This window comes from Rousettus aegyptiacus, unplaced genomic scaffold, assembly GCF_014176215.1.
Source record: "Rousettus aegyptiacus isolate mRouAeg1 unplaced genomic scaffold, mRouAeg1.p scaffold_m13_p_6, whole genome shotgun sequence".
NCBI classification, from domain to species: Eukaryota; Metazoa; Chordata; class Mammalia; order Chiroptera; family Pteropodidae; genus Rousettus; species Rousettus aegyptiacus.
This window is the reverse complement of record NW_023416309.1, coordinates 77,687,348-77,712,987: the sequence shown is the minus strand read 5'-3', so window position 1 is coordinate 77,712,987 and position 25,640 is coordinate 77,687,348. Positions and strand designations below refer to the sequence as shown.

At 49.4% G+C, this 25,640-nt stretch overlaps 1 protein-coding gene across 3 annotated transcripts in view; it reads right to left on the bottom strand.

Annotated features, from left to right (window-relative positions):
• RTN4RL1 (reticulon 4 receptor like 1) overlaps nucleotides 1-25,640 on the bottom strand; it is a 65,908-nt gene that overhangs the window by 9,573 nt on the left and 30,695 nt on the right. Inside the window, exon 1 of one of the 3 annotated variants that reach the window (XM_016138919.2) lies at nucleotides 8,537-9,179. The exons of 1 other annotated variant lie outside the window; for it this stretch is intronic. The gene's annotated coding sequence lies outside the window, so the exon portion shown is untranslated. Of the gene's footprint in view, nucleotides 1-8,536; nucleotides 9,180-25,640 lie in introns of those variants that run through there. One more of the 3 variants, XM_036222554.1, reaches the window with a different exon arrangement.

Genomic DNA, 25,640 nt, shown 5'->3' with positions numbered 1-25,640 from the left:
ATCACTCTTAGCTAGCCAGTGGGCATCCCCTTATTGGAATAACCTTTTAGCTTTCATCTGCTGCACCCAGTCCCTCGAGCAGCCTGGCCGGGAAAGCCATGCTAATTGGGCTGCTGCTCTCAGGGGGTCTTGCTGAAGAAACCTCAGGCTCCCCTATTTTCTGCCTGTCTGCATCTACTGCCTCCTCGCCGTGGGGGTCCTTGCATGGGGGTGGATACTGCCTGGGATGGGACCAGCCCCAGAGGAGGGACATTTTAGCTGGGCCACCTCTGGCAGGTCGCTAAACCTCCAAGGCCTCAGTTTCTTATTCTGGAACTGGGGTCAGGGCATCTGCTTTACTGGAAACATGCAGTGAGGCTGTGCCTCTCAACTACTAGGGGGAGCAGGGCTGCAGGGAGGAGCTCCCCAAGGGTGATGCTTTGTTTTTCTGCTATTATTAAAAGGGAGCTGCTGCCCATCTCCTTAGGGCTCTCCCCAAACCCCAGGGAACTCTGGCTTTCACCCCTCCCATCCTGGCTCTCCCAGACCCAAGAGGGTTGGCAGAGGGACCTAAGAGATCAAATTCTGAGTCAGGGCTCAATCCCAAGTTCAAGTTTCCTGCTAGGCCTTGGCTGCCCCCAAGGCACAGCAGGTGGGGACATTGTATTGACCTCCCTACTTCATCCATCCCCATCTGGAGCTGCCAGCTCTCTGCAGGAAGCCTTGATCCTGTGGGGTCTGCCTTCATTCACCTTGTGTAGCCACCCATGGGGCTCATAAAATGTGTCACATGTTACTCGAATTTGCTCCTGGGTTTGGGGACTCCAGAACCTGGGCTGTGGCAGCCCAGACTTCAAGGCTGAGGGCCAAGGGCCTTGAGAGCCAGCTCTTCCTGGGAGGTTTCAAGAAGGCTCTGGACCCCACTTCCTCCCTCCAAACCCTGTGGAGCCAATTGATTGTCCCTCCAAACCACAGCAAACTATGGACCCACCAGCAACCAGACAGGCCCTCTGAAACCAGAGTGGTATCTTAGGTGTGTTGAGTAGGGCAGCGAAACCTCTGTGGAGATGGGATAGTCCTCAGGGGCAAGTGTTCATTGAAATCCCTGCCTGGGGGCTCCTCAGGAAGTGTGAGGGGGAGGGAGCGGGGTAAAAGCCTACCAAATCCTGAAGGCCCTGGCACTGAACAATACAAAACAGAAGGTGAAAACTAGTGTGTGAGAAGAATACACAGAAGTCTCTGCAAGACGCTCTTGTTTCTGGTTCCCAGGACAGCCACCCCCTCCTTGCTGTCAGTGAAACATATTCGGAACTCACATCTGGGTATCAATCACCCCATTCTGAATCTGTCCCTGAGCTCCTTCATTCATGCAAGAAACAGCTCTGCGCTTGGTGCTCCTTCCTACACACAGCCTATATTCTAGGGGGTAAATGATTAAACAAAAAGAACCAGACAAGCCCAGATTGACAGAGGGTAGGTAGGGACACAAGGAGGAGGTAGGACTGAGATGGATGGAGGGACCGATGTTAGCTTGTGTGCTTATGGAGGGCCTTTCTGAGCAGTGTCACCTGGGGTGAAACCTGAAGGATAAGGAGGAACCAAGGAACAGCCTTCCAGGCAGAGGAACAGCAGGTGCAAAGGCCCTGGCACGGGACTGAACTCGGGTGTGGAAGAGGGAAGAGGGTCAGGAGGTGCAGTCAGAAATGCAGCAGGCAGGACTTCTGGGGCCGTAAAAGCCTCGCTAAAGAGTTTGGCTTTAATTCTAGATGTGGCAGGAAGCCACTGAAGAGCCTGAAGTAGAAACGACATGATTGGATTTGGGTGGCTGTTTCTGTGAGGGGGAGGCGGTCAAGGTAGAGAGGGCTGTGGCTATTATCTGTGAGAGATGTGGATGACCTGGAGGGAGTAGGGGCTACGGAAACAGACGCGGGTCAGTGGACAGATTGAGAAATGTCTGAGATATAGAATTGATAGGACATACAGATAAACCAGTGTAAGGGGGAGGGGTGGGAGGTCCACGGTGTGACTCTGAGAGGATGAGGGACAGTGAGACTAGAGGAACCTAGGGAAAAAGCATAGGGGCCAATAAGAGCTTAGTTTAGGACATACAAAGTCTGGAAAGCCTTAAAGAGATATTTACTTGGCGGAAGCTGGGTGTACAAAACCAGAGCCCAGAGGCAAGCCACACACTGGGGAGTCATCAGCATAGAGATGGTATTTCAATCCGTGGGATTGGATGAGGTCATACATGAGAGTCAAGAGAGAAGATAGGGGATTGAGGCCTCTGGCAACACAACGATTCTGAAGGATTGTAATGAAGAATGGCTAATGAGGTCAGAAGAAAGCCAGGAAGTGTGATGGGACCCAAACCAAAGGTGTTTCCAGAAGGAAGGAGGAATCCACGGTAGTGAGGGCTGCTGAGAGATTATGTGAGGACAGAGGTGTGTCCAGCTGACCTGGCATCGTGAAGGCAATTGGTGATGCTGGAAAATTTGTTTCTGTTAGAAAGGTGGGGGCAGAAGGCATACCGAGTGGGATGAAGAGTGAATGGGAGAAGGCATTACGCTAAGTGAAATAAGTCAGAGAAAGACAAACACCGTATGATCTCACTTCTACGTGGAATCTGAAAGACAAAATAAATGAACAAACGAAACAGAAACAAACTCTTAGATACAGAGAACAAACTGATGGTTGCCAGATGGAAGGGGGGTTGCAGGGATGGGTGGAAAAGGTGAAGAGATTAAGAAGTACAAATTGCCAGTTATAAAAACAGTTGCAGGAATGCAGAGTACAGCGCAGGGAATATTGTCAATAATACTACAATAACTCTACAATGCCAGGTGGGTATGAGACATATCATGGTGATCGATTCATGAGTTATATAAATATCTAATCACTATGTCGTACACCTGAAACTAATATGATATTATATGTCAACTATAATAGAAAAATAATTTTTTTTTAATGTAAAAAGAAAAAAGTAAATGGGATATGTGGAAGGGGAGACATCACTGTTATCAGTCAGGACAGACCAGGGTATGCTAACGTAATAAGTGACTCCAGAATCTCAATGGCTCTCAACAAAGGCTAGTTTCCCCCTGAAGCAGGACAGTTTAGGCTGTCCTCGGGGACCTGGGTGGAGAGTTCGTCCTTCACCCAGAACACTGCCAGTCTCTTGGCAGAAGAAACAGATGACATGGCCGACTACTTATTGGCTCTTACAGCTTTTGTTTCAAGTGATACTGGTCACTTCTGCTCATGTTTCATTGGTCAAAGTCAGTCACATGGCCCAGCTTGTCCTCAATGTGATATGGAAAATACTCTCAGGGGAGTCAAGGAGCAGCATATGTAAGCATCCTGAGGCCACTCTTCCAGGAAGGTTTGCTGTGAAGGGGGAAGAAAAACAAGGCTGGACCTGGAGAAGACTAGGGTCCAGGGAGGTTGTTTTTTAAGATGGCACAAACTATAGTCTGTTTGCATGCTCATGCGCATGATTCAGGCAGAGAGAGAAAAAATGCAGTCGGAGTGAGAGGGCCAGAGACAACGTGATCCAGAGCTCCAAGGAACACCTCCTGGGCTGTAACAGAAGGGGGTGTGGTACATACACACAGATGAGATGATGGAGTTGGCTTCCAAGCACTCGTGTTTCTCTATGAAGTAAGGGGGGTCATCAGCTGAGAGCGAAGGTAAGGAACAGGGTGGGAGTTTGAGGAGAAAGAAGACAGAGTGATAAACAGGCATTCCGTGTGCCGGGAAATCAAACTACCCTCGTCACAGGGTTTGTGAGGACAAGGAAGTAGGTGTTCAAAAATACAGGTTTCCAATGCCCACTGCCCCAGCCTCTGCCCAAACTCTCTTCCCCTCTTGCTGGGTGGCTGGGGATACCTGGCTCCTCCAATTAAGTCTGCTCATGTCATTCTCCCATTGACGGGGCATTGGCTCAGCAAATATTCACTCCACCCCTTCCTCTGGGCCAGGCACCATGCCAGGAGGGCTCTGGGGACAGAAGATCCAGTTCTTGGCTCCCACAAGCTGACAGTCTTCCCCAAACGCCTTCAGGACAGTATGTTGTGGACATTTGTTGCTTTTTTTTTTTTTTTTTTGGTCACCCAGCTTCTAAAGCCTCTTCCTGCATTTTGAGAAATCTCCCAGTTAATGTAAATGAGCCCTTCCCTCCCTGTGGAGCCTAAAGAGGTCAAGCTCTTACTTCTGAAGCCTCCCCTGCAGAGTGGACAAGTCCCATGGCCTGGATTCAGCCACTCAACACACCTACCCCAGACTGAGAACTATGAACTAGTGTTGCAAGTAAGCAAAGACCAAGCAGGATCCGTGTTTACAAGGCTGGAAGCAGTGGCAATGCCAACAGGGGTAGTGGTTATGGTGGGAACATTGGGGGTGCAAGCTTGGAGGTGTCTGCCTTTATTTTGAACATTGCTCCTGGGGAGCCCCTTCTGGAGATTCTATGAATTACCCAATATCTTATAAATAAATCTGCTTTTTATTTAAATTAGTCAAGGCTGGTATCTGTGGCTTGCAAATAAGAATCCTCATTAGTGTGAGGTCCCTCAAGCTAACAAGCCCATCCATGGTTTGGCCTTGCTCCCTCCATTTCTGCTTTCCCTATTTCACCTCAGATCAGGGGCTTCTCACTCCCTTCCCCCTGCCTTCCTGAGGACACAGCTCCTCAAGTCCTCTTGGGGGACCATTCCTCCCCTATGACAGGTGATTTGGGAGGCAGGGCTATCAATCAGTGGCCAGACTCTGACAATGAGCTCCTCTCCCAGGATGTGAACATGAACTTGAAGCAGAGTGACTCGGTTGGAGCTGTTTCACCCTGGTTGGCCGTTCTGAGGATACTGACCCAGTAGCTGTCTCCACCAAGACTCCCCAGAGCCTCCCTGGCTCCTGCCCTCCCCAGTGTTATGAGATGTTCAGTTTCTCTTTTGGGTCCTATTTTCTTTCTGTAGAGGTCCACTCGACACCCCCTATCTTGGCTATCAGGATCCAAATTTCCTTCATTTATCAGGTAGCCATATGTTCTAGTGCAGGTGTCCCCAACCCTGGGGGCATGGACCAGTACTAGTCCATAGTCTGTTAGGAACTGGGCTGTACAGCAGGAAGTGAGCGGTTGGCAAGCAATCAAAGCCTTATCTGTAATTGCAGCCACTCCTGAGCATTCGCATCACCTCCTCAGCTCCATCCCAAATGATCAGGAATTAGGTTCACATTGGGGCACAGATCCCTGGTGCCAAAAAGGTTGGGAAGCACTGCTTTAGAGGAGCTGGACTTCCACTCAGCCCAGGGAATGAGTGGGTCTGTGATTCGTCTAGACAGGAGCATGTGATTCCATTCTGACCAATGAGACACAAAGACAGTCTGCTGAGGCACCATCTTTTGACTGTGAGGGGACCAGGCTAAAGGCCAAAGCCAGCTTGGCAAGAACTACAGAGTAAAAAGATGGAGAGAACCTGAGTCCATATGATCTTATTGAGCCAATTAATCCTGAGATCTGAAAACTTTTTTTTAGATGACATAATAAATCCTCTTCTTGTTTTAGCCATTTTGAGTTGGGTTTTCAATTACTTACAGCCCAAGTTGTCCTAACTAACACACCTTCCAATGAGTTTCTTTTTTGCTTAGTAAGCCCAACTAGATTTCTCTCACTTACGACCAAAGAAGTCTAACTTACATTCCATGGTAACTGCCATAACTCAGCTCAGACAGGACCTGCTTCAGGAAGCCTCTTCAGACCCTTCCTTCTGTGTCAGACCCTCCATCCTTCTCAGTGCTCCCTCCTCTCACTGCACTCACCACTCTCTTAAAGTCACCTGCCTCCACCCCAGGTGCAGAACTGCTGGGGTGTCCTGTCAGTGCCTGATACATTAGCACTCATCCATGCATATCTGGTGAGTGAGTGAATGAACGAATGAATGATTTAGCTGATGTAATTTTAGGCAAAAGCAAAGAAACTTGGTGCTTTAGTTAGGCGAGCTGGCTTTATTGTGGGTAAATGTAATTATACAATAAGTTTTAGCCACGGAAGACCCCAGGGTAGGAACCTCATACCTAAGAGAACAGATGAGTTTAACAGGCATTTCAGGCCTCACCTCCCGGTCCTCTCTTTGATCCCACTGTAGAATCTCTCCTGATTGGCTACTTAAGACATCCTATAGGGAATGTATCTCTGGTGTTCTGTGCCTTAAACCAAGCGGTGGGCTCAGGAATGTCAATTTTCTTATTCTCTCTATCTTATACATATATACATTTTGATGTATGCATTTATTACTATTTAATACAAGAAATAAATCAGAAAAGGAAAAAAAAACACCCTGCAGAGTTTAGCTGAGGACCTCAGGTCCCAGGCCTCGAATTGCGTCCTCCTCCCTGTCGGGCCGAGTTCTGCACTCTCTCCGGGGGCCACTTCTGGCCAGCCACCAGCACATAACAGCCTCTGGCCCCGAGCCAGGGAGCTGTGGCCCAGATAGCACTCAGCACAGGCTTACCAGTGTGGTCCCCAAACCCTATTTTCCCCCATAAGGTTTTTCTTTAAAGTTGCTCTTCATCATTTGTTTTAATTTTTAAATAATACATGCCAATCGTGAAAAAAGTATAGAAGTAAAAAGGAAGAAAAATCACTACAATCCCATTACCCTTGACAGCCATAGATAATGCCATGCTGTACTTTCTTTTAACATTTCCTTCATTTATGTAGGAATATATAAAATTAAATAAAAATTTTATTTAAAGCAATAAAATTAGGAGCATGATATATATGCAGCTTCGTATCTTGCAGTTTTCTGCTTAACTTAGGCCATTCATTCATTCAGCAGCTCTCCAGGTGCCTACATCTAAAGGCTCCACATTAAGGCAGCCATGGGGAGCCCAGCAGGCAGAGTGACCCCACCCACCAGGAAAGCACAGTCTGATGGGGAAACAGACACTCATCAAATGGTCACAGTCATATATAATCACACCCCATGAGAATGAGTACAGGGAAACAGATCCAGGTAGCTGTGAGAACTGTGGGGGCCTTCTGGCCAATGGGGGTGGGAAGGCTGAGTGTTTGAAGTTTGAAAAGGATTCCACTGGGGTGGGTGGGGATTCCAGGCCAAGGGAACAGGTCAAGGGCAACACAGAGTTAAGTAATAAAAGAATGGTGTGGTAACAGGCATGATTTCGAGAGACTGCAGAGTATCTTACTGTACAGACAGACCATAATTCATCTGTGAAACATTTAGATTTTCTCATTTTTTACTGTTATAAATTATCTTGGCAAAATTAGTAATTTAGTTGCTTCCTGGGAGGGCAACTGGAAGCTCAGGGCCTGGGGTAAGGGGAACTTCTCCGTAGACCTGTCAGGGACTTTTGATTTAGTATTATGTGAATGTACCTATCTATCCTTTTATTCTTTTAAGAGGCACTTACATTAAAACTAAATAAAGTTGGAATGAACATCTTTATGCATAAAGCTTTGTCCAAATTTCTCCTTCCCTAAATTGGAGATTCTTTGAGTCAAATTCCTCTCGATGTACAAAGAGAAGTCACCTTCTGGAAAGTTTAGCCCATAAAGCCTTAAGTTTGACACCCAGTAGATCACCAACCATGGGCACTTTCTGCTTGCCTTCCCAACGAGACTCTAAACTACTCAAAAGAGACCGAAGCCATGTGCCTGGTATGAAGGGGCAATCTCTGAGGGAGGGAAGTGAAGGAGATCAATGTGTGTTGAATCTATCCTGAGTTTTAGACCTACCCATCTGGGGGCATCCACATGCAGTCAATGAATGCTCCCAAAATATTATTACAAAGAAGTTCACATCACCATTTTTTCAGTTTTGAAAAGTAAGGCTCAACAAAGTGTGATTTGCCCAAGATGGTAGAGCCAGGATTCAAACCAAGACTGATCTGGTATCCAATGATTGGTGGAGAGTCCTCTGTCCTTTTGAGGCCACTGCCACCTTAGAGACCCTCTTCTAGCATTTCCCCCTCCAGTATTCAACGGGCAGCTTTCCCACCTCCCGTGAACTGTGTGTGTGTCCTTGCTCCCTTAACGGATAACTTCATTCTTCCCTCTGTCTTCATTATTTTAGTCCTCTTCTTGTGCTTCACACTCATGAGGCCAGAGAAATGGACAAGGCAGAAAGGAAGTGGAAATTCTGTGTAATACCATCGTCTGTATCACAAAACTTGTCTTAAGTGCCAGCCCCAGGGATTTGCTGGAGTTGGTGCGACAGAGGTGGGGCTGAAGGTCAGATTAAATTGGACTAGCAACCCCAGGGGGATACTTGAAAGAGGCTGCTAAAGAAAGCTTTTCCGGCAGGAATGCTAGGCAGCTGAGGCAGGCAGCGGGCAGCACGCAGGCCAGCGGCTAGGTCAAGTCTGCTTAGCGGGGCTTGGTGGTGACAGGCCTGGGTTCACACATCCTCCCCCAGAAACTTGAAATCTTGCCTTTTTCCCCCAATAATGAGTTGGTATAAAAATGGATCTTGAATAAAATCGTCTGCAGTTTTCAAATTTCAAACTGCATTAGTCAAAATATATCAAATTTCCATGTACTTACTTACCACCTGCTCAAAATCTGATACTTTTTCAGCTGGAATATATTGAAATATGAATCACCTCCTGAGAGGAAAAAGGGAAAAGAAACAGAGGGAAAGCCATCTCAAAATGTGCCAGCGGGCAAACTGGAATCTTGTGCTCCCCTGGGCTACACAGCCACCCCTAGTCTCTCCCTGCCTCCCTCTGACAAAGGCTCCTAGGTGCCACTTCCTCCTGATACCCAGTTCTGGCTCAGACCCTTATGCTCTGGGCAGTTTATACCACACAGTGCAGAATGTGATCACCTCAAGTACACCAACCTTTTCACGAGCAACTACTATGTGCTGGGTGTTCAGTAGGACCTCCAATCATGTTGCCAAATCTGATAGTGACTCCTTTATCCTCATCTACTCACCATCTTAGCAGCACTGGACACGGTTGGCCCTCCCTTTTGGAACCACTTTCTTCACTTCCAAGATAGGGCTCTGCTGTGTTTTCTCCTGTCTTGCTGGCTGCTCTTCCTCTGCTTGATGTCTATATGCCTGATTCCCCAGGGCTCAGCCCTTGGGCCATCCCTCTTCCGTAGCCACACCAATCTCAGGGCAGTTCACACAGGCACAGATTTTAAACACCATCTCAACAGGGAGGAACACTGGATGTGTGTCTTGGCCCTGAACTCTGGACCAGACCACCCAAATGCCCAACTGACATAGTCACATGAATATCTAATTAGAAGCTCAAACTCAATGCATCCTAAAAGTGTTTCCCACACAGGCTTTCTCGCCTCAGTAAACAAGTCCACCCTTTTGGCTCCTCAAGCTTGTCTGAAAATGTAATTGGCATTCTCCATTCCCCCCTTTCCTCTATTCTATTTCCCTTTAATCCATTAAGTCCCATTGGTTTTACCTTCAAAACAGATCCCAGACCTGGCCATGTCACTTCATCCCCAGCGCCATCGTTTTCCCCCTGGACCGTTGCAATGGCCTGCTTACCTGGTCTCCCTGCTTTTATGTCAGCCCTGTCACCACTATGGCCCACGGCACAGCCACAGGATCTTCAAAAACAGTAAGTGCTGTCATGTAGCTTTCTCGCTTGAAACTTTCCAGTGGCTTCCCGTTGTACCAGAATAAAATGCAAACTCCTTACCAACCCACAACACCCTCTTGACCAGACCCCACCTCCTCTCCAGCCGTATCTTCTACCATTAGTCATCAGCTGCATGAGCCTTTCTGTTCCTAGACCATAGCAAGCTCATTCTTGCCTTGGCAATATTTGTTTTATGGTAAAATACACATAACATAAAATGTACCATTTTAATCCTTTTAAAGCATACAATTCAGTGGCATTTAGTACAGTTATGATGCTGTGCAACCATCATCACCATCTAGTTCTAAAACATTTTCATCATCCCAACAGAAAATCCCGTAGCCATTAGCAAGAAAAGCCCATTCTTCCCACACTACCCGCTGGCCCTGACAACCATTAATCTGCTTTCTGTATTCGTGGATTTGCCTGTTCCGGATGTTTCGTATAAATAGAATGATATGATAGGTTTGCACTGACTGTTCCCGCATGGACCACTCTGCCCCAGGCCCCTGCAGGAACATCTCCTTTTTAGCATTCAGGCCTCAGCAGGAGCATCACCTCCCTATCTGAAGCACAGGCCCCCGACCTGCCCCAGTCACTCTTGATTACATAAGCACTCTGCTCTATTTCCCTTTTAGCACTTAACACTCCCTGAGAGTATCTTGTTTAATTATTTGTTTACATGTTTATTGTCTTTCCTCTTTCTGCTTGTTCCCTGTGATGTCCCAGCCCTGAGGACAGTGCCAGGCACCTGGGAGGCACTTAACAATTATTTGCAGATTGAATGAGCAAGTACACTATCAGCTGCGATGGAACCAACAAAAATGCTATAGAAACATGGATTAGGGAGGAAGCAAGCAGCACTGCGGGAGAGTGGAGGAGTCACAGAGGGAAGGCAGCCCTGCCAAAGGTGAGTAGAAGGCCCCCTGGCATTTGGGGAGGAAGAGGGAGGACATTCCAGGTGGAAGGAACTGCATGGCCAAAGGTCTGGAGGCACTGGAGGACATGTATTTTGGAGTCCTATGCTGTCTTCTCCTCTAGTTTGCAATATGTTCCCTAATTGTTTCCCTAGAATCCTACTGAGGGGAGGCACAGTATATGTCTGGGGTTTGGGTGTGTTACAAGATATAAAGTACTAAAAGGGAGGAAAGTCCAGAGTCTTTCTCCTTTGTTTTTCCCCCCCATCCTGGTCCTAGCATGTGCCGGACATCCCCACAGACACAAAGGAAAACAGGCTGGTTCCAAGTTTTCTGATTTTGAGTCATCCTGCAACCAATTTTAAGAGAGATGGGACGCTGGCCTCGTAGTGGCTGTGCTTCCCGGAGGGTGTGTGTTGAGGGGTGGGGCCGCTCCTGCTGCGTGCATGCCCATTTCTGAGCAGTGAGAGTGGGGGAGCACTTTGTGGGGTAGTAGGGTACTATTGGTGAAGACTGGTGACCCAGTGGCAGAGGGTGGAGGAAGGGAGGATGAAGCCCTTACGTGGCCGGGACTTTCTGAGGCTAGGAGGACCGTGCCCCTAACACACACTTCCTTCGGGGGAAGAAGCTCCTCACCCTGAGCTGCCTCCTTTCTTGGCCCTGGAGCTCTCTTTTGGGGGAAGAGTGGCAGAAGATGATGGCGTGAAGGTTTTGACGTTTTGGTTTGCGGTCAGCAGCCTATCATGAATCAAAGACCTTCCTCTGGACCCTCCCTGCATACCCGAAAGTGCAGCCGTGCCATTCTGCACCTAGATGTTGATGCCCAAGAAAACAGGATCGCCATTTATGAACTCCTTTTTAAGGAGGGCGTTATGGTAGCCAAGAAGGATGTTCACATGTCTAAGCATCCTGAGCTGGTGGACAAGAATGTACCTAATCTTCATATTGTCTATCAATCATGAGGCCATGTGAAGAAATGGTTTGCCTGGAGACATTTCTATTGGTATCCTACCAACGAGGGATCTCTATGTTTACCTCCTTCTGCCCCTCCCCATCGTGCCTGCCACTCTGCACCACAGCTGGCCTGAGACTGGCAGGCCAAGGCCCAAAGGTCTGGAGAGTGAGCAGTCACCAAGATTCACATGAGGGGAAGCTGACAGGTAGCCACAGACAAAGAGCGCTGTGCTTCCCGGTGCCAATAAGAAAGCCGAGGCCCCACTGGACCAGCAACTGAATTCGAGTTTAAAAGTGAATTTTGGTCATGGATGTGGTCAATAACCTCAGTAAAGTTGGAGGTTCTATTTTGTGTTGAATAAACTTGCGTCCAGAAAAAAATAGAGATGGGAAAGTAAGAGCGGATGATGATGCATATTATAGATAACTGTCAACTGTGTTTTGAGGATGGGGGGCTCCCAGGAGGAAGGCAGAGCTAGGATGAACCTGCGGCCCCCACGTGGGCCCTCCCTGGCCTTATCTTTCTGGCCTGAGCCACCGGCCCCTCTGGGCACTAGGCTGCCTACAACGCTGAGTACTTCATTTCTCCTGAGAGAATCAGGCCTGGCTGACCCATACCCTGTGACTCTGGATGTCCAGCTGAGCTCCCAGGAGGAGAGGCCCTTCCCCAAAGCTGGGAGGCTCAGAAAAGCAAATTCAATTGTGTGCAAGGCAGGAGCCATTAACCTGTCTATGGACCTGTTCCCGCCCCTCTTTCCCCTCTGCCAGCCTGGCCTGTCCCTGCTGCTCTCTGGGAACCCAGGCTCCCACCACCCCAAGGGTCCCCTGATGTTCCTGAGACCTACGCCCAGCCTTCCCCATCCCTCAGTGCCCATATCTTCCATCACCCCTGCCTCTAGATTAGAGTGGATTTTGAGCTAAGAATCCTAAGAAGGAAAGCTAAGAAGGAAAATATATCTATGGGGAATTTGCTCCCTCCTTGGAGGCAAGGCTGGCTCTGGGCCCTTCCCACCCCTAGAGCTTCTGGGTGCAATAAAAAGTCCTAATGGAGATAAGGACCTGGAAGCAGGCTGGGGGCCATATGAGCAGAGAATTCTGAGGTCTCAAATACCTAGGGTGTGGTCTAGAGCTATGCTATCCATTGCAGTAGCTGCTACCTGCATGTGGCTCCTGAACACTTGGAATGTGGCTACTTCGAAAACTTCGTATGAAAATGAAAGCTTGCTATATTTATTACATGTTGAAATGATAATAGTTCGAACACACTGGATTAAATAGAAAATGAATTTCACCCGTTGCTTTTTACTTTTTTAATGTGGCTACTAGACGACTTAAAGTACATGCGGCACACATTTCTGTTGGACGGAACTGATCTGGAGTGATGGGCACGGGCTCCAGGTGGGGATATCTCTTTGGCCCCATGGACTCCTTGTCCTTTGAGAGCAACAGGAAGAGAACCGAGCAGGGCCTTCCACAGAGTGGTGCTGCTTGGAGGAAACCGGTCCCAACATCCCTCAAAGGGCTCTGCTAAATGACTGCAGCTGGAAAACCAGTGAGTCCCATACAGAAGGATGTCCCCCTGAAAGGTCCTGGAGATAGCCCCCAAGAAGTGGTGTGGTCTGGAGCAAAATCAGGGGAAGGGCTTTGCTGTCATTCACTCCTTCCTCCAGCACGGCACAGCTGGAGCACCCACCTGGTGCCAGGTGTTGCATTGGACTGCAGACGCAGCTGTGGCCAGGACAGACCCTGTGGCTGCCTTAAGAGTGGCTCATACTCTCATAGAAGCAGCAGGCCCACAGACAGCTCCCTGTGGCCCCTGGGGAGAAGGGGCAGTGGCAGGAGTTTACCCAGGAATTTGAGAGCCCCAGGAGGCAGCTCTGAGTAGAGAGCAAACAGAACTCTCTGGGAGAGTTGGTGTAGCAGATCACCAACCTGAAATGCCATAGACCTGAGAAGGGAAAGAGAAGAGGAGAGAAAAAGGAAGAAGAAATACAGGAGGACAGAATAAAGGAGAGAGGAGAGAGAAGGAAGCAAGGTGCCTAGGTGGAATGTAGGCTCTGGTGCCAAGAACTGATGGGGTTCCGCTAGGAGAAGGGCTGATGAAAGGATGCCCAGAATGGGGCTGCAGAAGCTGATGGGCGGCCTCTGCCTGGGAATGGGAAGAGGGGAGGGGGTAGTAGGAGGCTGCACAGGGTAACATGCCATCACTGGAACAGGCAGCCACGGGTAGCACCGCGTGGGACAAGCCAGGAGCTTGATGGAGAAGGAGGGGGCTGTAATGGGACTGCTAGGCAGGCTGGGTTGGGGCCACTCTTACCTCTTTTCTAATACCTCCCAGGAGCCACCTGAAAGGATATCCAGCATGTTTACCATGGAGGAGGAGGATGGGTCGGGAGCACTTCTGAGTGGTTCTGGCTGACTGGAAAGGGTGCTCAGGGCAGAGCTGGCCTGGGGCCTCGCCTACTTGGCTCTCCTTGTGAAGACCCCTGGCCACTCTGCCCCCACCCCAGGCCTCAGGGACATATGCCACTGTGGAGGACCATGGCTTCTGTCTTTCCCCCACTCCAGAAAGGGACAACTTGTTCGGTTTCCTGCTTCAAAACCCAGAACACCCTTTTAGGCTCTCCACTAAAGCTCCTACTTCTGGGCCAGCTCATAGCTGCGGCCAGGATGAGAAACAAATCAGGAGCGCCTCCAGAGCTAACAGCTGATCCGAGGCTTTGGCTCAGGTCAGCAGCCCCCACCAGCTTCCTCAGTCCTTGTGATGGCTCATTATTCCAGTATTCCCAGGAGATAGGTGGATTTTTTCCCCCCAACATCGCCTAATTACATTACAGCTCTACTGATACAGTGACATGTGTCCGAGCCACACTATTCCCAGTAAGACCAAGAGGAGAGCGGTTCCACATGGAGTGAAGACGGGAAGTTTTAATCTTAAAGTGTACCTGGAGAGCTGTTACCTGGATGAGAGCCCCCTCTCCTGTCAGAAGTAAACTCCACCCTGGGAGACAGACAGAACTAGCCCTAAGGCCACATAGGGGCAGAAGGAGGAGTCTTCAGGGGGAGGACAGCTAGGCGGAGGGGTGTGTGGGAAATTGTGCTTCCTGAGGATCTACAACAAGGGACAGGAGATGGAATCTCAGGAGCTTGTAAACTTCACGCAGGGCTCCCTGGACTGATTCTTTCCCTGTGCCAAGTGGAGTTTCTCAGCATGTTCCCAGGCTGGGAGAATCTGTGGGATGGGGCGGGGTAGCGGGGGAAAACTCTACCTTCTGGGTCCCTGTCTGTGTAGCCCTGAGTCTCAGGGACTGCACACAACCACTAACAGACCTAAGGAACATTGAGTTGGATGTGGAAGCTTCTGGAGGACAGAGCAGGCTCCTTCGCCCCTCCTCTCCCTCTAGCCCCTGTTCCATTCACCAAGTGATGTGAACTGGAGCCTCTGTAGGTCCCTGGCGCACAATCTTAGCTGGTCCCAGCAACGCAGCTGCCCCAGCATTATTCTATTCAACCTTCACAGTTTCAGTGCCCATTCTGAACCTTCTCCTTTCTCCTTAAATCCCTACCCTTCACCTCCAAACCTAACCTCTCACCTCTCAGCATCCTCACAAAGCCTTTTGCCAGAGGCTAACTCTGGTCCTACCCTCTCACCTCTCCTTGCCCCAAGATTTCAATTGAAATGCCTACAGGGGCCAAGCAGGAAACAGAAAAGGGTGAGATGAGCAGGTAGGATGAGGCAAGTGGCAACCTGGAAGCCAGACTCATCCTGACAGCCTCAAGCTCCAGCCACCACTGCTGCTTTGCTGAAAGGGAATCAGGCTTTTCGATTTTGCCAGAGGCTGGGAATCAGGATTTCTATGTGCAATTGGTTGGCAGCAAAGTTGACCAAAAAAAAAAAAAAAACAAAAAAACAAAAATCACTGTATGTGGGCCAACACAGCTCCACTGCAGTCTGATTTTGCCCAAGGCCGAGGTTTCTGAAAGTTGCCTCCTTTTCTGCTGTGCCCCCTCTCCCAGCATCTTCAGTTCCCCGTCCGTGCTATAGACTGCTCTCTCTCTGCCTATAGACTTGTTCAAGTCTCTCATAGGACAAGAAACCTTGCCTAACCAAAACCTCCTTGCAGCTACTCCTCTCACCTCCCTCCATAGGCAAACTGCTTGAAAGGTCTGTCTCTCTGCACTTTCTCTCCCTTCTCGCCCTCCGAGCTCCTGCCCCTGGATTCCACCCACTTCCCACTGACAAACTCCCTGCTTGTGCCCAAATCCAACACTTTCCAGTCCCGAGCAGCTTGACTGCCCACGGGGGCAGAGTACCCCTTGAAATCTCCTCCTCCCTCGATTTCCTTGACATAACTCTCCTGGGAGGACTCCAGTGTGGGTCTGTTCCACATTCCTTCTCAGCTTCTGTCATGGGCACCTCTTCCTTTTTTCATTTTACCCACAGTCCCTGAGGGTTGCCATGATCCATGAAAACTCATCCTCCTCTTAGTGCGCTCCTAGCTCCAAATCTGAATCTCCAGTGACTCCCTGCATGTGTTCCCTGGAATCTCCTAGGCTCTTCCTACTCGGCATTCCCAAAACAAATATCATCGCCTCCAAATCCCCTCCCCTTCTCTTGGGTCACCTTCTCAGTGACCACCAACTCCCCTGTCCGCACAAACCTGAACTCTGCATTCTCCTCTTCCCTGGAGTCCAATTCATCATCCTAGAGTTTCTGCCTCTAAAACTCTCTCCTGGTGCTACAGCTGCCTCCTCACCAGTCTCCTGCCTTCACCCTTGCCCCCTCTGTCTTCTCCATCTGAAGAGTTTTTCTTAAACTAGCTCTGATGGTATTACTCCAGATGTCTGTGATCCTTCTTTCAGGAAGATTACCGACTCTGTCGAGTGCCCTGGGTCCTAAGCCAATACTCACTGCTTCTCAAGAGCCCAGCCAGGTCAGCTGTTGCTGTCTTTCACACAGGCGCTGCTCTCTTCCATCTCCAGGAATTGAATCATGCTGTCCCCTCTGCCTGAGATGCCCCTCCTTCCTTCATCTGTCTGCTAAGTCCCTCCTGCCTTCCAACTTGACACAGGCTAAGAGGGATCCTTCCCACTTTGGACCTACCTAGACCACTCTGTTCATTCAAAGTGGCCTCATAATTGTCAGTTTACATGGAGCTGTCTATTGTTACATGAGAGACTGAATGCAGTACCAGACCACACATAAAAATAGAACTCTGATCCCCAGTCTGTAGTACCCAGCCCAGAAAACCATCCCATTATCTACAGTAACGAGCCCAAGAAGCCAGCCTGCTTCTTGCAGAAAGTCAGACCTGTAGGAAATCAGACTACATCTCTAGCAAACAGTAACACCTTTGACGATCAGCCCCAAAGGACCAGGACTTAATTAGCTTCCCTAATTTTGGTCCCCACATCCTACTTAGGCCCAACCAGAGAAAACCAAATATGGTCCCATAACCAATCACAGAGGACGCACATGTGCATGCGTGCGCATGCGTGTTCTCCCTCCCTTCTAGTTAGCCCATCTCCAGCTCCACCCCCCCCCCCGCCCCACCCCCGCCGACAGCCTCCAGATCGGAGCAGACTTGAAGCCTTCCTTTTTTTTCCTACTATAAAACTTGCCCACTCCTCCGCGTGCCTTTGAGCCTCTGCCAAAATGTAAATGATGATGACTGACTCCCTTGGAACAGCAAGCTCTGAATAAAAAGCCTTTACCTTTTCTCATTTGGTTACTCTCCACTTATTTCCACAAGGGTCACAAACCATTCCAAACTTGAGGACTTAAAACAAACTCATGTCATGACCTCATGGCTCAATGGGCTGAACAGGCTCTGAGGGATGATGGTTCGTTTGTTGTTCTCACTTGGGGTTTCTCATGTGGTTGCAGACAGACGATGGCAGGCACTTGGGGTCATCTGAACTAAGATGCTGGAAGACTTGGCCCTCTCTCCCTCTCCATGTGATCCCTGCATATGATCTCTCTAGCAGGGTAATCGGACTTCTTACACAGTGTCTCAGTTCTCCCAAAACCATAAAAGTGAGGCCGCTGGCCATCTCCAGACTTGAGACTGGAACTTCTACTGCATCCCATTGATTAAATCAAGTTAAAGGACAGGCCAGCCTGATTCTGTGTGGGAAGGCACCCTCGCAAGGACAAGAGAGCAGGACGTACAGGGTCCATCTCTAGAGATCGGCTATGCACATCTTCCTTCCTGTCGACACCATGCTTGGTCTCTGGACCCTCAGCATCTAGCAGAGGGCCTGACTGAGTCAGTGCTCAGACAGCCTTGATGATCCAGGGAATGGACGGAAGGATGGTAGGCCCGACAGATGGACAGAAAGGCTCCACGCTGGCTGCCCTGCCCCTGGGCCCACACCACCATGTTTCCTTCCCATAAACACTGCTCTCAGCTGCTTAACAGACCTCTATTTTTAAACCTCTCAAACGATGAGTGGTGCTTAACATTTTTTGAATCAGGGACCCCTTGGGGAATCTCATGAAAGCTACAGGAGACCCTCTCTCCAGACAAGTGCGACTCTGTATAATCACTCACAGCTCTGCAGCACTTAATGACAGCTGCCCCTTACCGAGGTTTCTACTGTGTGCCAGTGACTATGTAGAGCACAGCACGTCCATTACCTGACTTATTATCCCAATGGTAGTGTGCTGCAAGGCAGACACTACCATTTAGTTTCATTTTATAGATGAGGAAGCTGAGGCTCAAAAAGGTTGAGGAATAACTAGAAAGTGACACCGGGACTCAGACAGGCAGGTGTGACAGTATAGCCTATATATTCCCAACCTGCACCATACAATTTCAGGAGGTTCCGGAATACTCTGGAGTCTGCTTGTGAATCCCCAGCTTAAGAATTCCTTCTCTAATTGCTCCCAAAGTCCTGCTTTCTGATCTAAGTATCCTGCCTGACTTCAAGACTCTGAATAAGCCAGACTCACCCTATGCTCCCCTCCAGATGTTTGGCTACTCCCAGACCACATCTATCACTCCCTTCGGCCTGGCCACCCCTGAACCTTCTCACCTCCTGGTTCCTCTTTTGCAATGCTCTCTCGACCCTCTGTCTTCACCCAAAGGTCAAGGCTCCTTCTCCCTGGAGTTTCCCTGACAGTCTGCCCCAGACCAGTGCCTATTTATTCCCTCTCCCACTTGGGGCTCTCATCATTTCCTGAATAAGTGTTAGTTTCCCAACTTAGCTGTGATCCTCTTGGGAGCAGCGACCCATCCTCCATGTCTTTCTCACCTTCCTAGACAGGCACTCACATAAACACTAACGGTTCACAGAATTCTGCAGGCTCATTTTCTCTGCTATCCTTTTGGTTCCTAAATCCTCAAACTCAAAAACTGAATGAGACTCCAGAGCTGACCAGGCCAGAGAGGGGCTGGCTAGCACTGGATACATTTGCTTTATACAGAGAAGCAGCAGCTGAATTGGTTTCAGAACCAAGCCCAGGGTCCCATATCCCAGGCCACTCCACCTGGCATATCCAGCATCATCTGTTTCTTTTGCATTCTCAGGGGACACTATATTGCATGAAATTTGTGGTTGCTTTGTTTCTTGATAACAATAAATAAAGACAAAAAAAAAAAAGGTGCACGTATAGGTCGAGGATCACAGGACAAAAGAAATACCAACTTCCTGAGTCTCATGAGACTCTGCTCTCCTGGTGCCAACATTCAGCAGTGCCTGCCTCATGGATGGAAAGCAGAGAGCAGGGTGTAAGGCTGCCATAGGCCTAAGGTCAGAGGTGACTGACCAGTCCCCCCACACAGTTTCTATCCCTGAGGGGTAAGGTTACTGTCCTCTGGGCCCTGGATAAAGCACTCACTTTCAACCACACGAGCATACTGTTCAAGAATAACATTTTGCAGGTGAGGGAACCAAAGCTTCAAGAGGTAAATGACTTGCTCAGGACAACTATGTCAGTCAGGAGTCATTAGGTAATATGAAGACGGTTTAATAATGAGACAATTGACAAAGGAGTGGGCAGGGTCCAAGGAATACACAAAGATAGTAATTAACAGGCAAGAAACCACCAATGTCAATAACCCTTAGCTTGAAGGAGGAGGTAAGTGATGAGAAATCAGAACCATAACAGAGAAGCTGTGTGGAGAGGACCCCTTGACAAAAGCTGAGACCTCAGTCGGGGATGGAGCCAGCTGTAGGGAGGAGGATGCGTGCCCGACAATCACTCTTCTTCTCCCCGATCACCTGTCAGTGTCTCCCGTTGGCTGAACTTAAAGCCAGATGGCAGGAACCCACAGGTGTTGACATCCAGGTCTACCTAAGGCACAGTGCCAGAGGTGTGTGTGGGAGGGGAATTCCCTAGCATTTTCACCAGCCGGAAAGTGGCAGAGCCTGCCTTTAAAGTCAGGTTTCCCTGCCTCTGAAGATAGGCATTCAGCCCTTCCATGACCATATTCCCATGAATGGAAGCCAGAGAGGCCCAGAAAGGGTTGCAGACAAGTTTGGGATCTCCTACGGCCCTGAGTGTTGGCACCCCTGTCAACTCTAAGCATTGCAGTCTGACCCCTACCTTGTTCACTACACAGTACTGACTCCAAAAGAGATCCTCTAGTTCTTCTAGATGATATGGCATGAGAGGTTTGAGGAAGTTCCCAGTAAAGGAGAGCTGTGGTTCTACAATTAACCTAAAAGTCTCTTACTAGCATCTTAGCCTAAGAGGGTCTCCCCTATGCCACCTGGCTTCCATCTTGGTGTAGAGAAAGGATTTCAGCAAAGGTGTGGGCTGAGGCAGTTCAGAGCATCAACAAAGATCACAGCCCCTTTGAGGGCGGGGTTGGGTTGCACCCCTGTGACAGGAGGTTCAGGGCAAGATAACACATCATCTCACTAAACCCTGCTCCATTTGTGGATTTATTAAATCGAGATCCAATTCTGACACAGTTTCTTTCAAGTAGTTCTACCTTGCAGGTGTGCAAAATTTATTTGATATTTTAAAAAACATTACAGAGAGAGCACAATCTTCAAAGCCCACCTCTGAGACCAAAAAGAAATAAAAACACTAGCCCGTACAAATGTGCAATTAAGGTTCCAAATTCTTGAGAGCCGTGAGAAACGCCATTCCCGCAGAGAGCAAGTCTTTAAGGCAATTTTCTTGAACTCTATTCAGCATTCACTCAAAATGCCTTTTAAAAATAACATATGATTTTCCTTCCTCTCCAAAGGCTCCCTTGTTCTTCCTCTCCCAGGTAAGAACGGAGCCAGCTCTGGAGAGAGAAATGCAGTCGCTCATTTTGATAGCACATGACAGACTGTTACCAGAAAGGCAGATAAGAAAGCGAAATATCCTTGCCCACTGATGCAGGAGTCCTGTTGAGGTGTGGGGGAAGCCCAGGGATGGGGAGATGTCCCTGGAGGACCTCACCCACTCATAGAAGGCTACAATTTCAGAAGTGGGACTCACCTCTGAGGAGGAGTCTATCCACAGCTGAGGCTAGGTTAGATAAATGTGCTCTTTTCCAGGTGGAGATTTGATTCCCTGTGAGAGGAAGAAGGCTTGTCCTGCTGCAGGGGTTGCTAAGAATGAAAGATTCCCCTTTCTGCATGACTTTGAGGTAAAAGATACAGTCAGCACTGCAGAGGGAGACAGGACACACATCCTAGCCCTACCACTTCGCAACAGTATGTCTAGGCAGGTGGCTTGGTCTCCATGAGCTGAAAAATGAGATGCTTTGCAGGGCTATTGGGAGAATGAGTGGCTTATCTGTAAGAGCACCTAGCAGGTTATATTTCCTGCAGCCAAGCAGACACTCAAATCATTGCCCCAATCCTGGACAGGGCCACCACCCAGTCACCAGGGCAGGGAGTTAGAGGGGCCACCATGAAGAGAGACAGCACAGGCTGTGGCTGAAAGCTTTGAATCTTAGCTCATCGTTTAGTGCCTATATACCCCTCGGCCGAAGCCCTTAGCTTTTCTGAACCTCAGTTTCCCCATCTGTGAATTGGGGCTGTTAATACCAGATCCAATGAGCTCATTCATATAAAGTGCTTAGCTAGTTCCTGGCACAGAGTAAGTGCTTAATAAGCAGTTATTTTGTTATTATGGGCCCTTCCAGATCAGACTTCATGTACTGAAATTTAAAAATATTTTGATCCTTTGTATTTATTTCTGCAGTTACTTCCTATTTATGGTAAGTGATACTGAGTCTCCATTTACAAAAACGTGTTATCAAGTTTCCTTTTAAAATACATTTATTTAAGCTAAAGTGGGTCAATATGCAGAAGAAAAAAGTGAAAAAAATAGTGCAGTGGCTCACAGATGGGCAAGACACTGGGAAAGTGTGAGGCAGAGACTGAATTTTGGGGAACACCCAGATAATAACCTGTGCGTAAAGCCAGAAGCCAGGCCCAAACCATGCTCCAGATCTACCCATGGCCATCCCAAAGCCGTTCAGAGGCCAGCGACCTTGGACCCTGTCCTTCTCCACCTTCCAGGCCCTCCCTGGATTTCCTGTCTTGTCTCAAGCCGACGTCTCCAGCTCTCCAGAGGATGACTTTCCCAAAATGAGGGCGCTTAGAAGAGGAGGCTGACGCCTCTTGATGCCTGCCTCCCCTGGGGTCCTGGGCCCCAGGGATGAACCACGGATCCCGAGGCCAGAGGCGGGTCTGGTGGGAGACTGCTGGGCTGGGGAGCTGGAGACTGGGTGGGTTGGTAATGTGTAGGGTGTAGTCCCTTTGAAAAGGGAAACCAAATGCCATCCTTCCACAACTTCTAAGGAGAGACAGAGCGGTCAGGAAACGAAAACACCGTCCCGGCTATCGCTGCCGAGGTGTTACAACTCCGTCCCAGTTGCCTGGCAACCGTGCAGGTGTGTGATAGGGCGAAAGGCGTTCCCACGGAGCCAACCAGCGCCCGCTGGGCCGGCTCAGGTGGGAGAAGGAGTGAGGAGGGCCTGCAGCCCCAGCTGCACTGCATCCCACATGCGATGATCCGATGATACGTCCCGCCACTCTCCTGCTGCCTCCTGCCCCCTTCTGAGAGAGGGGAACCTCCATTGCCTCTGGGGGTTGAGGTTTGGGAGGCTACCAGGCCCTGGCACCCCCGCTCCTGCCACCATTGCTGACTGGAGCCGGTGTTGGGTCACCGGCTTCTTAAGAGCTTTGGCCTGATGCACGCCGCCTCCCGCTCCCCATTTTGCCCTCTTCACGCACACTCCATCTGAAACTCCGCATTTTAGAGAAACCTAAGAATGGGGACAAGTGGCACCTTCCTCTTTGGAATATGGGTTCTCCTTTAGCACATAAATACACTACTCTGTCTCCACAGAAGGTGCTAATGGAGCAGAAGCCTTCAGAGGAGGGACTTCGTGGACTTCTGTGATAGCCATCCGAGTGGAAGCATTCAGGTGGGTTCTGCAACCAAGAACAGTGGCTGAGAGGGCTGGCTTGAAATTAGGCCTGCATTTGGGTTCTGGCTGTGACTGGCTGTGTAACCCTGAGCAAGTCAAGTAACCCACTCAGTTTGCTCATCTGTAAAATAGGGAAAAAACAGGATCTACATTATAGGGCTACTGTGCAAATTCAGTAACACACACAAGAACATTTAGCATGGTGCTCAGCAAATTCTTAGTCTTCAATCCTAGAAAAATAGTTTCATTAGGGCTTGGAAGCTGTTGCCACGAGGCACAAGTCACAGAGTTGCGGAGGAGACGCCTACCCAGAGCACACGGAGTTCCAAACTCCCTTGCAGTAACCTGCGCAGGTGGACTCTCAGAGGTGGGGCCCAGTGAAGGACAGAGGGCTACTCTGATCCTCATGGGATGACCATGCCCGGCCGCAGAAGGTGCAGCCTCTGTGTTTGCTGCCTCCCGGCACCATTTACAACTGTCTTAAAGGAACACTGAGTGAGGGGGAGGCCGGCAGGGGAACTCAAAGTTCACCCTCTCTTGGCCCTCTCTGGCCCTGCCTTTTCTCTCTCTCACTAAGGTAGCATTCTGCATGGGGTCCTCATCAGCCTGCACTAAGGACTCACATTCCCAGGACTATGGTTATTCATATGCGGTTCACCAGGGCTAGGCACTCCTCCCCTCCTCCAGACCTCCAAGAAAGAAATAGGGGAAGCAGGCCAGCCTACTCCAGCCCTTCTCCTGAAGGGGCAGCCCTTCTCTTTGGAGAGTGTCTTCCTCCACCCCATCCCACCCCCTTCTTCCATCCTCTACCCTTCACTGCCTTCCATTTGCCACCAAGCAGGCAAGCATGTGGGCCAAGTGTGAAAGCACTCCTGCCGCTCCTGCCAGGAAGAAAATCTCTGCGACTGAGGCAAACCTCATCCAGCCTTCTGGGAGGCTCCTGGGAAGCCTTGCTGAAGCCCAGAGGCTAAAGACCCACACTCCCAGGCCGGCCGCGGGGCGCCTCCAAACCCCTGCCCTCCGAATCCACTTGGCTCAGATGTGGTTTCTTAAAAAGATTAATTCTATGGAATCCCAGGCAGTCTTTAACATTGATGTTTACATGGAGTTTTTTAAAACTTCTGCTTTTCAGTGGAAAGCCAACATATTAACATGTAAACAGTTGTGCTTCACTCCGCCTTGGGTGTTTAAGCTACCCACCCCCATCCCCCCCGCCCTGCTTTTTTATAGTTTTCAATACTTTAAAAATTTTCCACAGATGGCATGTTTTACTTTTATAGTAAAAGAAAATAAATAAACAAAAACAAAAGATTAATTAGTAAGCCTGCTTAGAAACCTGTTTAAATCCTTATCAGAAATGTAGCAGGGTTTCCCTGGGGGCCAGAAATGGCCCTTGTCCCTGGGTCCAGGCTGATTCTTGGGGCCACAATGGGCAGGAAGGGCAGGGAGGCACTGCTGGGACAAAGTGCTACCGATCAGACCCTGGGACCCCTCCGGGGAATGGCTGTGGTCATAGTGGGCAGGCAGCAAGAGGCCAGGAGGCTTTCTGGTGTCACCTGCCCAGAGCACATGCCAGAAACTACCCTCTTATGAGACCTAGAAACAAAGCTGACTCCATCTTGATATGTTCCTTTTGCTTAGCTTTATCTTTCCAGAGACATTAGGGAAACAGGCTAGGAGATTAGGGGTCCCTCCTTCATCTTTGCAGCTGCCTCATCTGCCATCCTGACCCAACCCAGGACAAGTCATTGCCCCTGTCCAGCTTAGCCTGCCTCCAGCCTGATGTAGCGATGCTGCCCTATGCATTGCCTTGGGAACTCTGTCCATGTCTCAGCCTTGGCCACTCTGCTCCCAGGAAGCTCTAGGACCTAGCAGAAAAGGAGACTCCTTAGGATGCTAGAGAGGAAAGAGTATAAATTCTAAAGGGCAATGCTGGCTCTTCCAAAATAATAACAGTAGGTGAGAATTTACAGGTGCTGACCACAGGGCAGATGCTGTGCTCAGCACTACACATGTGAAATCCCTAACCTTCTCAACACCCCAGCAAGGTAGGTGCTATTATCCATTTTCTAGATGACAAACTTGGAGCTCGAAGAGATTCAGAGGTTGGCACAACACCCATAAGTAGAAAGTGACAGCCAGGTCCTCTATGGTCAGCCTCTTGCTCACGGTAGCATCTTTCTCACCACCTGATCCCCAGCATTGTGCCTGGCACACAGTGGATACCCAACAAATACCAGTTGTATGACTAAGGCAGGGATAGAGGTAGACCACAGCTTCTACACCCCTGACCCTCCATCTTACAATGAACCTGCCCCAAACCTGGGCCTGGATAAAGCATCATGCTCTGCTCATCACAACAGAAACTAAGAGAAGGGGCAGTGCCACAAACACTGGACCCCCTCCTGGACGCTCTGCAGGCAGCCCTTGCCTCTTCCTGCACAGAGGTAGGCTGCCAGGACTCCCTAGATCTTCAGCCTGCTGGCCGCCTCTGAAAGCAGAGTTAGGGGAGCTGAGCTGAGGGGATGAAGAAGGGGGTGGCTCAGCAGACAGCAAAGTGAAAATAGGTGAGAGGCAATGAATAGCTTCAGGCTCCACGAAATCTGGATTCAGCTCAGAATGCCCAAACCTCGAAACTCCTTCCACCCCACTCCCAGCTGGCCTGTGTACATTTTTTCCCAGGGAGGAAGAGAGAACCAGGCTAAAATGAGAAGGGTTAGTAGGGGCCCTGAGGCCAAGGAAACCCCCAGATCACAATCAGATCTTGATCAGGATTGAGGCC